We start from the raw sequence: 14656 nt of genomic DNA, 5'->3' as shown, positions 1-14656 counted from the left end.
CCAGCTACTTGGGAGGCTGAGGCAGGAGAATCACCTGAACCTGGGAGGTGGAGGTTGCAGTGAGCCAAGATCGCACCACTGCTCTCCAGCCTGGATGACAGAGTGAGACTTCATCTCCAAAAAAAAAAAAAAAAAGAAAAGAAAAGAAAAGAAAATGTGGCATACATAGACAACATAATACTGTTTAGTCTTGGAAAAAGATGACAATACTGCAATTTCTGACAACACGGATGAATCTAGAGGACATTATGCTAACTGAAATAAGCCAGGTACAGAAAAACAAATACTGTATAATCTCAATTATATGGGAAATCTAGTAAAGTTAAATCATAGAAGTAAAGAGTAGAATGGTGGTTACCAGAGGCAAGACTGCAGCTTTAGGAAGAAAGGTAATGAAAAGTTTGGATCTAAGGATGCAAAGTTTCAAATAGACAAGAGGAATAAATTTTGAGATTTATTGCTCAACTGAGTTGGTATACTCAATAATAAAGTATTATATATTTTGAAATAACTAAGTAAATTTCAAGTGTCTCACCATAAAAATGATAGGTAAACAAGGTGATAAATATGTTAATTAGCTTAACTATTCTGCCTTGTATGCATATATCAAAACCTCACATTATATCCCATAAACATGTACAATTGTGAATTGTCAATCAAAAAGAATATTAATAATAACAAAATTAAAAATAAAAAGCTGATCTTTGTAGAGCAGTCTACTACATCAGCCACTGTTTCACATGCTTTATTTTCATATTAAACTATTAAATTCTCACAATAACCCTATGGGGTAGGACTCTAATTACTCCTATTTTCAGGTGAGGAAACTAACGCCTAGAGAATATAAAATGGTAGAGCTAAGATTTGAAACAATCTGGCTACAGAGCTCGAGTTGTTAAATGCTACACTACATCATGTCTTCATATTACAATTCCTACCCTCTAAGGGCTTGTACCTGTTAGACAAGACAGATGTACACGTAAATCAATTATGCCATGTCACTAACATATTACACTTGATTTGCACAAACCATTGTGGAATGATCCTGATAAAGAAGAAAACCCTAGTAGAATCTGGCAGAGGCTGGATATGGTGAAAAGAGAACAACAGCCAGGAGGGCATGTAACAGAAGCAGCACCTATCCTTATGAGCCTTAAACTATGAAAAGACAAGAGGGATGGGCCCTCTTGGTCAAGAGAAAAGATCTGTGAAAATGATTTTGAAATTTTCTTCTAATTCTACAGCTCTAAATCATTTAATTGCATATGCTCTGTTGTTGACTATATCTTATATTTGAATTGTACTTTACAACTGTTATCTCTCTTGTCCAGTGAGGTCTGCAAAGCAAAAACGATCTTTCTGTCCTGAGAGATGCTGAAACTGTGTTAAAAGTAAGTGGTGCCACTACCATCATAGGCAAGCTAGTGGCAGAGATAAGACTATGAGCTCCCAATACTATGATCTTTCCATCGGACTTTGAGTTATGTCAGGTACTCAACTTATAAGTCAAAGGCTTTCTAAATAATAGTGATATTTACTGATTACTAGATGCTTATAAAAGAGAAGGTACTGTGCTAAGCACTTAATATGCATGGTCTTTAAAAAATCTTAATTATGTGATAGTTATCATTGTTCTAATTGCATATGAGAAAACTGAAATTTGGAGAAGTTACATAATTTTCCTAACACAATTACTACATCAACACTGGTGATAAGCAAAGCTAAGACTAAAGATTGATCTTCAGTAAGAAAATGGCTGCATTCAGTGGCCAAATCCAAACTAGCATTTTAATATGTGTGCTCATACACAGCTATTAGCAATATTTGTGTTTGGTCATTTCAACCAGAAATTCTGGAATCTTCTTCCATTTTTGGAATCTGACCTTTGCCTCAGTTATTGACTCCATGACAAAAAAATCCCTCAATATTCTATCATCTCCAAGGTATCTTCACAGTTCTTTGTAGCTTATTTTTAGATCAAAGGTGCATCTTAGAAAAATATTTTTGTCAAATATTCTGTTATCTAATTTTATTTTATCCTGGGAGCAATAGACAAACAACTTATCGGGCAGTGGTAAAAAAGAGACTAGGAGTATTCAACAGGGGCTAGATTCTCATCCAGGTACGCTGCCCTGCTTGGAGCCACGGCACATATCCTAAGTGTTATTAAATGCATATCATCTTCCACTAATCACATGTTATCTTCAAAGCACAAAATGAAGCCAAATATTATTATCTCCAGTACACAGATAAGGAAACTGATGATCAGGGTAGTTAACAAAACATTATAACATTATATGATTTGATGTAGAGGGAGGATGGGGTTCAAATAGAAGTCGCATTTACACCTTACGACCCTGCCCTGATACACATTTTATGATGTTCCCATCCTTGCCATTTTCTTTGTCATTCCCCTTGTTAGGATATTCTTGATACCCTTGTTCTAACTTTAAAATCATTTGAGCACTTTTTTCCTCCTTGGATTGCTGCTGTTTCATTAGCAATGAAGTCTGAGTTGGGGAACCTAAATACTAATTCCAGATGTAGCACCTACATCATATCACATGACTGACCTCTCAGGGTCTCAGTCTCTTCATCAATAAAATGGGAAGGCTAGGCTCAAGATGTGTTTCTCAAACGTGGCTGCATGTTAGAATCACCTCATCACTATTGTTAATTTTGTAAAATTGTACACAGCATAATAACTATACCTTAAAAAAGTGGTAATATATACCATGAAATACTATGCAGTCATAAAAAAGAATGAGATTATGTCCTTTACAACAACATGGATGAAGCTGAAGGCCATTTTCCTAAGTGAATTAAGCAGAAACAGAAAACCAAATACTATGTGTTCTCATTTATAAGTGGGAGCTAAGCATTAAGTACACATGGACACGAAGGAAGGAAAAACAAACACCAGGGCCCCCTTAAGGGTGGAGGGTATGAGGAGAGTGAGGACTGAAAAACTATTGGGTATTATGCTCATTAACTGGGTAACAAAGTTATCTGCATACCGAAGCCCCACGATGTGCAGTTTACTCATGTAACGAACTTGCACAAGCACCCCTTGAACATAAAAACTGAAGAGAAAAAATAAATAAAAGAGACTTAAGAAGCAAAAACAAAATTCATTTTCAGTGACACATACTGAGATACTCATGTGTTCATTTATATCATTCCTTAGATTTGGTTTAAAATACTCTAGCATTTTTTTAAGTATTGTCATGACAGATGAACAAGACTGGTAAAATATTAATAACTGTTGAAGCTAAGTAAAGAGATATTCTACTATTCAGTCCACTTTTGTGTGTGGCTATAAAAGATTATGTAAAAAGTTTAAAAAATCACTTAGTAATCTATTAAAATAGTTGTGCATAAGCCACACTCTCAGAAATTTTAATTCAATTATTGGAGGTAAGAAGGAAGCTATGACTTAAGTATAAGTATCTTCCAGAAAGTTATTCAGGTGGTTCTAACAGGAAGTCAAGACTAAATATTTGCTTGGAATTCTGGATAACTTATACGGTTTCTTCTAAATATAATTCTATAGATACCAACACTTTTAGAAAAAGACACTATTTGGCTTCATCCACTAGTATGAGAGGAAATGCTCCACACTTGAAGGGGAGTGTTTTTGGGACCCAGTGCAACTTACCATAAAGGCCTTCCATCACCTCTCAAAACCCTGTCTTTCTTATCCATGACTTGAAGGAAACAGACTCAAGCAAACTCCAATCACTCTATAAAAGCTGTAGCCCCAGGGGAAGATGAGAGAAGACAGCTGGTACATCTGGCTAAACTCAATTACAGCTGAGATGTGTTAGTCCATGCTTTCGTTGTCCTTTGTACAGGTCTGAAAAAGAAAGATGTCTAGACATTGGGGTTTTCCATCCTCTTCTCACTCCTTTAAATGAGCTGAATAGTCAACTAAGGTTATACTTTTGGATTCCTGCATATATACATTCATCTTTTTTATTCATGCACTGGATTAAGCCTTGTACATATGCCATATGCCGTTACTTTTATTTATTTCCTTTTTTTTTTTTTGAGACAGATTCTTGCTCAGTCACTCAGGCTATAGTGCAGTGGCACAACCTCTGCCCACTGCACCCTCTGCCTCCCAGCTTCAAGTGATTCTCCTGCCTCAGCCTCCCAAGTAGCTGGGTTTTGTAGTCCAAAAAGTTTTGTATTTTTAGTAGAGACGTGGTTTCACCCTGTTGGCCAGGCTGGTCTTGAAATCCTGGCCTTAAGTGATGCACCTGTCTCAACCTCCCAAATTGCTGGGATTACAGGTGTGAGCCACCGTGCCTGGCTGCCATTACTTTTAGTATCAACAAAAATATAGTAAAATATTATAGCTATATCCAATCTTCAGATGGAAACCAAGGATTAAAGAAATTGAATAATTTTTCCAAGGTAACAGAAGCAGCAAATGGAAAAGCTGGACTGTGAACCCAAATCTGTATCATCCTCTAGAGCTGGACTATCAACATCCCTACAACTGTAGAGAAACAGTCATTGAATTCTTTTCTTAACTTGTCATTTCTTTTCTTTCTTCCCTCTCCTGCTCTCTCTCCCTCTTCCTCCCTCCTTCCTTCACTCTTTGTCTTCTCTCTATTCTTCTTTATTTATTTATTTCTCAAAAATCTTTATCTGGTCTCTTAACCCCATCTTCTCTGAAACCTGTTGCTCATGAGCCCCATTTGTTGATGCTTCTTTATCCTCTATTTCCACAGGCTCTCTTTTCCATTCTAGTCCCTTACTAGCAACCATTGCAGAATTCTACTTGTATCTGTTGCCAAATTATTTGAATAATAAGAAATGCAAGACTCTTAGAAAATCAGAAAGGGCAAATTCAAGGAATAAAGAAACAGTTTGAAATGGAAATAAGCCTCAATTTTGATTGCTTAGCAGAAGGATGTGCCTTGTAGTTCCGAATGAAAAAATTATTTCTACACTTGCCTCTACAGAAAAAAAAGTTAGAAAAGTCACACAATTAGTGAAAGTTTCCCCCAGCCTGCAATCCCAGACTTCATTATTGCCTGGCCCTTGGTCTCAGGAAGATAGCTTTCAACTGCTGTGTCACCAATGTTTCAAAGGTGGTTTAAGGAATTAGCCCTCTGTCCTTGGTCGGCTGGGCAGCATGGGTGACTGGAACTCCAGACTATAGTATTATCTTTTCATCTCCGTGTGCTCATAAAGGTTATCATGTGCTTCCAGACATGAAAATGGTTGGAGGCACCTCCGTAAGTTTGTTTTTATATTTTGATTTATTTTCTACTATTTGTCCTCTCTGAAATATTTAACCACATATTATTTCCTCTGTGAAATAATTAACCACTCACAACTTGGGGATTTTTTTGTTTGTTTGTGTTTTTTAAAAATTCTCTCTTTCATTTTTTAATATCTTAGTATAAATAGATATCACAGCTATTTTTAAAAAGCAGGCCTAATTTACAGCTTAATGAATTATCACAAGGTGAATATCCTTGTAACTACTACCCAAGTTAAGAAATTTTTTTTTTTTTTTTGAGGCTGAGTCTTGCTCTGTTGCCCAGGCTGGAGTGCAGTGGCGTGATCTTGGCTCACTGTAACCCCCACCTCCCAGGTTCAAGTGATTCTTTGCCTCAGCCTCCAAGTAGCTGGGATTACAGGCGCCCACCACCATCCATGCCTGGCTAATTCTTTTTTTGTTTTGTTTTGTTTCCTATTTTTAATAGAGATGGAGTTTCACCATCTTGGGCAGGCTGGTCTTGAACTCTTGACCTCATAATCCACCTGCCTCGGCCTCCCAAAGTGCTGGGATTACAGGCATGAGTCACTGTGCCTGGCCAAAATAAAACTTTTAAAGCCTCTCTGGATCTTCTAGAGAGCAGCAGATATGTAAGTTGTTTATATAGTGACTGTACTACTTTATAGGCAGGGGAAGATATTGTAACACAGGGTAGAATTTGTTCTGTTATGTATTTACTTCGGATCTCTTGCTTCCGTAAATTTACCTAAACTGTCATCTAAAGAGTGATTCTTGATGTATGCACTTTCTTTTTTTATTTTTTATTTTATACATATATATATATTTTTTATTATACTTTAAGTTCTAGGGTACATGTGCACAACGTGCAGGTTTGTTACATATGTATACATGTGCCATGTTGGTGTGCTGCACCCATTAACCCATCATTTACATTAGGTATATCTCCTAATGCTATCCCTCCCCACTCGCCCCCCCCCACAACAGGCCCCAGTGTGTGATGTTCCCCTTCCTGTGTCCATGTGTTCTCATTGTTCAATTCCCACCTATGAGTGAGAACATGCGGTGTTTGTTTTTCTGTCCTTGCGATAGTTTACTGAGAATGATGATTTCCAATTTCATCCATGTCCCTACAAAGGACAAGAGCTCATCATTTTTTATGGCTGCATAGTATTCCATGGTGTATATGTGCCACATTTTCTTAATCCAGTCTATCATTGTTGGACATTTGGGTTAGTTCCAAGTCTTTGCTATTGTGAATAGTGCCGCAATAAACATATGTGTGCATGTGTCTTTATAGCAACATGATTTATAGTCCTTTGGGTATATACCCAGTAATGGGATGGCTGGGTCAAATGGTATTTCTAGTTCTAGATCCCTGAGGAATCGCCACACTGAATTCCACAATGGTTGAACTAGTTTACAGTCCCATCAACAGTGTAAAAGTGTTCTGATTTCTCCACATCCTCTCCAGCACCTGTTGTTTCCTGACTTTTTAATGATTGCCATTCTAACTGGTGTGAGATGGTATCCCATTGTGGTTTTGATTTGCATTTCTCTGATGGCCAGTGATGATGAGTATTTTTTCATGTGTCTTTTGGCTGCATAAATGTCTTCTTTTGAGAAGTGTTTGTTCATATCTTTTGCCCAGTTTTTGATGGGGTTGTTTGTTTTTTTCTGGTAAATTTGTTTGAGTTCCTTGTAGATTCTGGATATTAGCCCTTTGTCAGATGAGTAGGTTGTGAAAATTTTCTCCCATTTTGTAGGTTGCCTGTTCACTCTGATGGTAGTTTCTTTTGCTGTGCAGAAGCTCTTTAGTTTAATTAGATCCCATTTGTCAATTATGGCTTTTGTTGTCATTGCTTTTGGTGTTTTAGACATGAAGTCTTTGCCCATGCCTATGTCCTGAATGGTAATGCCTAGGTTTTCTTCTAGGGTTTTTATGGTTTTAGGTCTAACGTTTAAGTCTTTAATCCATCTTGAATTAATTTTTGTATAAGGTGTCAGGAAGGGATCCAGTTTCAGATTTCTACATATGGCTAGCCAGTTTTCCCAGCACCATTTATTAAATAGGGAATCCTTTCCCCATTGCTTGTTTTTCTCAGGTTTGTCAAAGATCAGATCAGATAGTTGTAGATATGCGGCGTTATTTCTGAGGGCTCTGTTCTGTTCCATTGATCTGTATCTCTGTTTTGGTACCAGTACCATGCTATTTTGGTTACTGTAGCCTTGTAGTATAGTTTGAAGTCAGGTAGTGTGATGCCTCCAGCTTTGTTCTTTTGGCTTAGGATTGACTTGGCAATGCAGGCTCTTTTTTGGTTCCATATGAACTTTAAAGTAGTTTTTTCCAATTCTGTGGAGAAAGTCATTGGTAGCTTGATGGGGATGGCATTGAATCTATAAATTACCTTGGGCAGTGTGGCCATTTTCATGATATTGATTCTTCCTACCCATGAACATGGAATGTTCTTCCATTTCTTTGTATCCTCTTCTATTTCATTGAGCAGTGGTTTGTATTCTCCTTGAAGAGGTCCTTCACATCCCTTGTAAGTTGGATTCCTAGGTATTTTATTCTCTTTGAAGCAATTGTGAATGGGAGTTCACTCATGATTTGGCTGTCTGTTTGTCTGTTATTGGTGTATAAGAATGCTTGTGATTTTTGTACATTGATTTTGTATCCTGAGACTTTGCTGAAGTTGCTTATATGCTTAAGGAGATTTTGGGCTTAGACAATGGGGTTTTCTAGATATACAATCATGTCATCTGCAAACAGGGACAATTTGACTTCCTATTTTCCTTATTGAATACCCTTTATTTCCTTCTCCTGCCTAATTGTCCTGGCCAGAACTTCCAACACTATGTTGAATAGGAGTGGTGAGAGAGGGCATCCATGTCTTGTGCCAGTTTTCAAAGGGAATGCTTCCAGTGTTTGCCCATTCAGTATGATATTGGCTGTGGGTTTGTCATAGATAGCTCTTATTATTTTGAGATACGTCCCATCAATACCTAATTTATTGAGAGTTTTTAGCATGAAGCATTGTTGAATTTTGTCAAAGGCCTTTTCTGCATCTATTGAGATAATCATGTGTTTTTGTCTTTGGTTCTGTTTATATGCTGGATTACATTTATTGATTTGTGTATATTGAACCAGCCTTGCATTCCAGGGATGAAGCCCACTTGATCATGGTGGATAAGCTTTTTGATGTGCTGCTGGATTCGGTTTGCCAGTATTTTATTGAGGATTTTTGCATCAATGTTCACCAAGGATATTGGTCTAAAATTCTCTTTTTTTGGTTGTGTCTCTGCCTGGCTTTTGTATCAGGATGATGCTGGCCTCATAAAACGAGTTAGGGAGGATTCCCTCTTTTTCTATTGATTGGAATGGTTTCAGAAGGAACAGTACCAGTTCCTCCTTGTACCTCTGGTAGAATTCAGCTGTGAATCCATCTGGTCCTGGACTCTTTTTGGTTGGTAAGCTATTGATTATTGCCACAATTTCAGATCCTGTTATTGGTCTATTCAGAGATTCAACTTCTTCCTGGTTTAGTCTTGGGAGGGTGTATGTGTCGCGGAATTTATCCATTTCTTCTAGATTTTCTAGTTTATTTGCATAGAGGTGTTTGTACTATTATCTGATGGTAGTTTGTATTTCTGTGGGATAAGTGGTGATATCCCCTTTATCATTTTTTATTGTGTCTATTTGATTCTTCTCTCTTTTTTTCTTTATTAGTCTTGCTAGCGGTCTATCAATTTTGTTGATCCTTTCAAAAAACCTGCTCCTGGATTCATTAATTTTTTTGACGGGATTTTTGTGTCTCTATTTCCTTCAGTTCTGCTCTGATTTTAGTTATTTCTTGCCTTCTGCTTGCTTTTGAGTGTGTTTGCTCTTGCTTTTCTAGTTCTTTTAATTGTGATGTTAGGGTGTCAGTTTTGGATCTTTCCTGCTTTCTCTTGTGGGCATTTAGTGCTATAAGTTTCCCTCTACACACTGCTTTGAATGTGTCCCAGAGATTCTGGGATGTTGTGTCTTTGTTCTCATTGGTTTCAAAGAACATCTTTATTTCTGCCTTCATTTCGTTATGTACCCAGTAGTCATTCAGGAGCAGGTTGTTCAGTTTCCATGTAGTTGAGCGGCTTTGAGTGAGTTTCTTAATCCTGAGTTCTAGTTTGATTGCACTGTGGTCTGAGAGATAGTTTGTTATAATTTCTCTTCTTGTACATTTGCTGAAGAGAGCTTTACTTCCAACTATGTGGTCAATTTTGCAAAAGGTATGGTGTGGTGCTGAAAAGAATGTATATTCTGTTGATTTGGGGTGGAGAGTTCTGTAGATGTCTATTAGGTCTGCTTGGTGCAGAGCTGAGTTCAATTCCTGGGTATCCTTGTTAACTTTCTGTCTTGTTGATCTGTCTAATGTTGACAGTGGGGTGTTAAAGTCTCCCGTTATTATTGTGTGGGAGTCTAAGTCTCTTTGTAGGTCACTCAGGACTTGCTTTATGAATCTGGGTGCTCCTGTATTGGGTGCATATATATTTAGGATAGTTAGCTCTTCTTGTTGAATTGATCCCTTTACCATTATGTAATGGCCTTCTTTGTGTCTTTTGATCTTTGTTGGTTTAAAGTCTGTTTTATCAGAGACTAGGATTTCAACCCCTGCCTTTTTTTGTTTTCCATTTTCTTGGTAGATCTTCCTCCATCCTTTTATTTTGAGCCTATGTGTGTCTGCACGTGAGATGGGTCTCCTGAATACAGCACACTGATGGGTCTTGACTCTTTATCAAATTTGCCAGTCTGTGTCTTTTAATTGGAGCATTTACTCCATTTACATTTAAGATGAATATTGTTATGTGTGAATTTTATCCTGTCATTATCATGTTAGCTGGTTATTTTGCTCATTAGTTGATGCAGTTTCTTCCTAGTCTCGATGGGCTTTACATTTTGGCATGATTTTGCAGCGGCTGGTACCGGCTGTTCCTTTCCATGTTTAGTGCTTCCTTCAGGAGCTGTTTTAGCGTGGGCCTGGTGGTGACAAAATCTCTCAGCATTTGCTTGTCTGTAAAGTATTTTATTTCTCCTTTACTTAAGAAGCTTAGTTTGGCTGGATATGAAATTCTGGGTTGAAAATCCTTTTCTTTAAGAAAGTTGAATATTGTCCCCCACTCTCTTCTGGCTTGTAGAGTTTCTGCCGAAGGATCCACTGTTAGTCTGATGGGCTTCCCTTTGTGGGTAACCCGGCCTTTCTCTCTGGCTGCCCTTAACATTTTTTCCTTCATTTCAACTTTGGTGAATCTGACAATTATGTGTCTTGGAGTTGCTCTTCTCGAGGAGTATCTTTGTGTCTTTCTCTGTATTTCCTGAATCTGAATGTTGGCCTGCCTTGCTAGATTGGGGAAGTTCTCCTGGATAATATCCTGCAGAGTGCTTTCCAACTTGGTTCCATTCTCCCCGTCACTTTCACGTACACCAATCAGATGTAGATTTGGTCTTTTCACATAGTCCCATACTTCTTGGAGGCTTTGTTCATTTCTTTTTATTCTTTTTTCTCTAAACTTCCCTTCTCACTTCATTTCATTCATTTCATCTTCCATCACTGATACCCTTTCTTCCAGTTGATTGCATCGGCTCCTGAGGCTTCTGCATTCTTCACGTAGTTCTCGAGCCTTGGTTTCCAGCTCTATCAGCTCCTTTAAACACTTCTCTGTATTGGTTATTCTAGTTATACATTCACCTAAATTTTTTTCAAAATTTTTAACTTGTTTGCCTTTGGTTTGAATTTCCTCCTGTAGCTCGGTGTAGTTTGATCATCTGAAGCCTTCTTCTCTCAACTTGTCAAAGTCATTCTCCATCCAGCTTTGTTCCATTGCTGGTGAGGAACTGCGTTCCTTTGGAGGAGGAGAGGTGCTCTGCTTTTTAGAGTTTCCAGTTTTTCTGCTCTGTTTTTTCCCCATCTTTGTGGTTTTATCTACTTTTGGTCTTTGATGATGGTGATGTACAAATGGGTTTTTGGTGTGTATGTCCTTTCTGTTTGTTAGTTTTCCTTGTAACAGGCAGGACCCTCAGCTGCAGGTCTGTTGGAGTTTGCTAGAAGTCCACTCCAGACCCTGTTTGCCTGGGTATCAGCAGCAGTGGCAGTAGAATAGTGGATATTGGTGAACCGCAAATGCTGCTGCCTGATCCTTCCTCTGGATGTTTTGTCTCAGTGGAGTACCCAGCCGTGTGAGGTGTCAGTCTGCCCCTACTGGGGGGGTGCCTCCCAGTTAGGCTGCTCGGGGGTCAGGGGTCAGGGACCCACTTGAGGGGGCAGTCTGCCCGTTCTCAGATCTCCAGCTGCATGCTGGGAGAACCACTTCTCTCTTCAAAGCTGTCAGACAGGGACATTTAAGTCTGCAGAGGTTACTGCTGTCTTTTTGTTTGTCTGTGCCCTGCCCCCAGAGGTGGAGCCTACAGAGGCAGGCAGGCCTCCTTGAGCTGTGGTGGGCTCCACCCAGTTTGAGCTTCCCAGCTACTTTGTTTACCTAAGCAAGCCTGGGCAATGGTGGGCGCCCCTCCCCTAGCCTCGCTGCTGCCTTGCAGTTTGATCTCAGACTGCTGTGCTAACAATCAGCCAGACTCCATGGGCATAGGACCCTCTGAGCCATGTGCGGGATATAATCTCCTGGTGTGCCGTTTTTTAAGCCCTTTGGAAAAGCGCAGTATTAGGGTGGGAGTGACCCTATTTTCCAGGTGCTGCCTGTCACCCCTTTCTTTGACTAGGAAAGGGAACTCCCTGACCCCTTGCACTTCCCGAGTGAGGCAAAGCCTCGTGCTGCTCGGCTCGCACACGGTGCGCTGCACCCACTCTCCTGCACCCACTCTCTGGCACTCCCTAGTGAGATGAACCTGGTACCTCAGATGGAAATGCAGAAATCACCCATCTTCTGCGTCACTCACGCTGGGAGCTGTAGACCGGAGCTGTTCCTATTCAGACATCTTGGCTGCCCTCTCCCATTTTCTTAATCCAGTCTATCATTGTTGGACATTTGGGTTGGTTCCAAGTCTTTGCTATTGTGAGTGGTGCCGCAATAAACATACGTGTGCATGTGTCTTTATAGCAGCATGATTTATATTCCTTTGGGTATATACCAGGAATGGGATGGCTGGGTCAAATGGTATTTCTAGCTCTAGATCCCTGAGGAATCATCACACTGTCTTGCACAATGGTTGAACTAGTCTACAGTCCCACCAACAGTGTAAAAGTGTTCCTATTTCTCCACATCCTCTCCAGCACCTGTTGTTTCCTGACTTTTTAATGATCGCCGTTCTAACTGGTATGAGATGATATCTCATTGTGGTTTTGATTTGCATTTTTCTGATGACCAGTGATGATGAGCCTTTTTTCATGTGTCTTTTGGCTGCATAAGTGCCTTTTGAGAAGTGTCTGTTTATATCCTTTGCCCACTTTTTTGATGGGGTTTTTTGTTTTTTTCTTGTAAATTTGTTTGAGCTCATTGTAGATTCTGGATATTAGCCCTTTGTTGAATGAGTAGCTTGCAAAAATTTTCTCCTATTCTGTAGGCTGCTCGTTCACTCTGATGGTAGTTTCTTTTGCTGTGCAGAAGCTCTTTAGTTTAATTAGATCCCATTTGTCAATCTTGGCTTTTGTTGTCATTGCTTTTGGTGTTTTAGACATGAAGTCCTTGCACATGCCTATGTCCTGAATGGTATTGCCTAGGTTTTCTTCCAGGGTTTTTATGGTTTAGGTCTAACATTTAAGTCTTTAATCCATCTTGAGTTAATTTTTGTATAAGGTGTAAGGAAGCGATCCAATTTCATGTTTCTACATATGGCTGGGCAGTTTTCCCAGCACCATTTATCAAATAGGGAATATTTTCCCCATTTCTTTTTTTTGTCAGGTTTGTCAAAGATCAGATAGTTGTAGGTGTGTGGGATTATTTCTGAGGGCTCTGTTCTGTTCCATTGGTCTATATCTCTGTTTTGGTACCAGTACCATGCTATTTTGGTTACTGTAGCCTTGTAGTATAGTTTGAAGTCAGGTAGCATGATGCCTCCAGCTTTGTTCTTTTGGCTTAGGATTGACTTGGCAATGCAGGCTCTTTTTTGGTTCCATATGAACTTTAAAGAAGTTTTTTCCAATTCTATGAAGAAAGTCATTGGTAGTTTGATGGGGATGGCATTGAGTCTATAAACTACCTTGGGCAGTGTGGCCATTTTGATGATATTGATTATTCCTATCCATGAGCATGGAATGTTCCTCCATTTGTTTGTATGCTCTTTTATTTCGTTGAGCAGTGGTTTGTAGTTCTCCTTGAAGAGGTCCTTCACATCCCTTGTAAGTTGGATTCCTAGGTATTTTATTCTCTTTGAAGTAATTGTGAATGGGAGTTCACTCATGATTTGGCTGTCTGTCTGTTATTGGTGTATAAGAATGCTTGTTATTTTTGCACATTGATTTTGTATCCTGAGACTTTGCTGAAGTTGCTTATCAGCTTAAGGAGATTTTGGGCTGAGATGATGGGGTTTTCTAGATATACAATCATGTCATCTGCAAACAGGGACAGTTTGACTTCCTCTTTTCCTAACTGAATGCCCCTATTTCTTTCTCCTGCCTGATTGCCCTGGCCAGAACTTCCAACACTATGTTGAGTAGGAGTGGTGAGAGAGGGCATCCCTGTCTTGCACCAGTTTTCAAAAGGAGTGCTTCTAGTTTTTGCCCATTCAGTATGTTATTGGCTGTGGGTTCATCATAAATCGCTCTTATTGCTTTTAGATACATTCCATCAATACCTAATTTGTTGAGAGGTTTTAGCACGAACAGCTGCTGAATTTCATCAAAGGACTTTTCTGCATCTATTGAGATAATCAAGTGGTTTTTGCCACTGGTTCTGTTTATATGCTGGATTACATTTATTGATTTGCAAATGTTGAACCAGCCTTGCATCCCAGGGATGAAGCCAAATTGATCATGGTGGATAAGCTTTTTGATGTGCTGCTGGATTCAGTTTGCCAGTATTTTATTGAGGATTTTTGCATCGATGTTTATCAGGGATATTGGTCTAAAATTCTTTTTTGTGTGTGTGTCTCTGCCAGGCCTTGGTATCAGGATGATGCTGGCCTCATAAAATGCATTAAGGAGGATTCCCTCTTTTTCTATTGATTGGAATAGTTTCAGAAGGAATGGTACCAGCTCCGCCTTGTGCCTCTGGTAGAATTCAGCTGTGAATCCGTGTGGTCCTGGACTTTTTTTGGTTGGTAAGCTATTAATTATTGCCTCAATTTCAGAGCCTGTTATATTGGTCTATTCAGAGATTCAACTTCTTCCTGGTTTAGTCTTGGGAGGGTGTATGTGTCGAGGAATTTATCCATTTCTTCTAGATTTTCTAGTTTATTTGCATAGAGGTGTTTAT

The sequence above is a fragment of the Gorilla gorilla genome, chromosome 8, assembly GCF_029281585.2.
Source record: "Gorilla gorilla gorilla isolate KB3781 chromosome 8, NHGRI_mGorGor1-v2.1_pri, whole genome shotgun sequence".
Taxonomy (NCBI): Eukaryota; Metazoa; Chordata; class Mammalia; order Primates; family Hominidae; genus Gorilla; species Gorilla gorilla.
Note: the sequence above shows the minus strand (reverse complement) of the source record.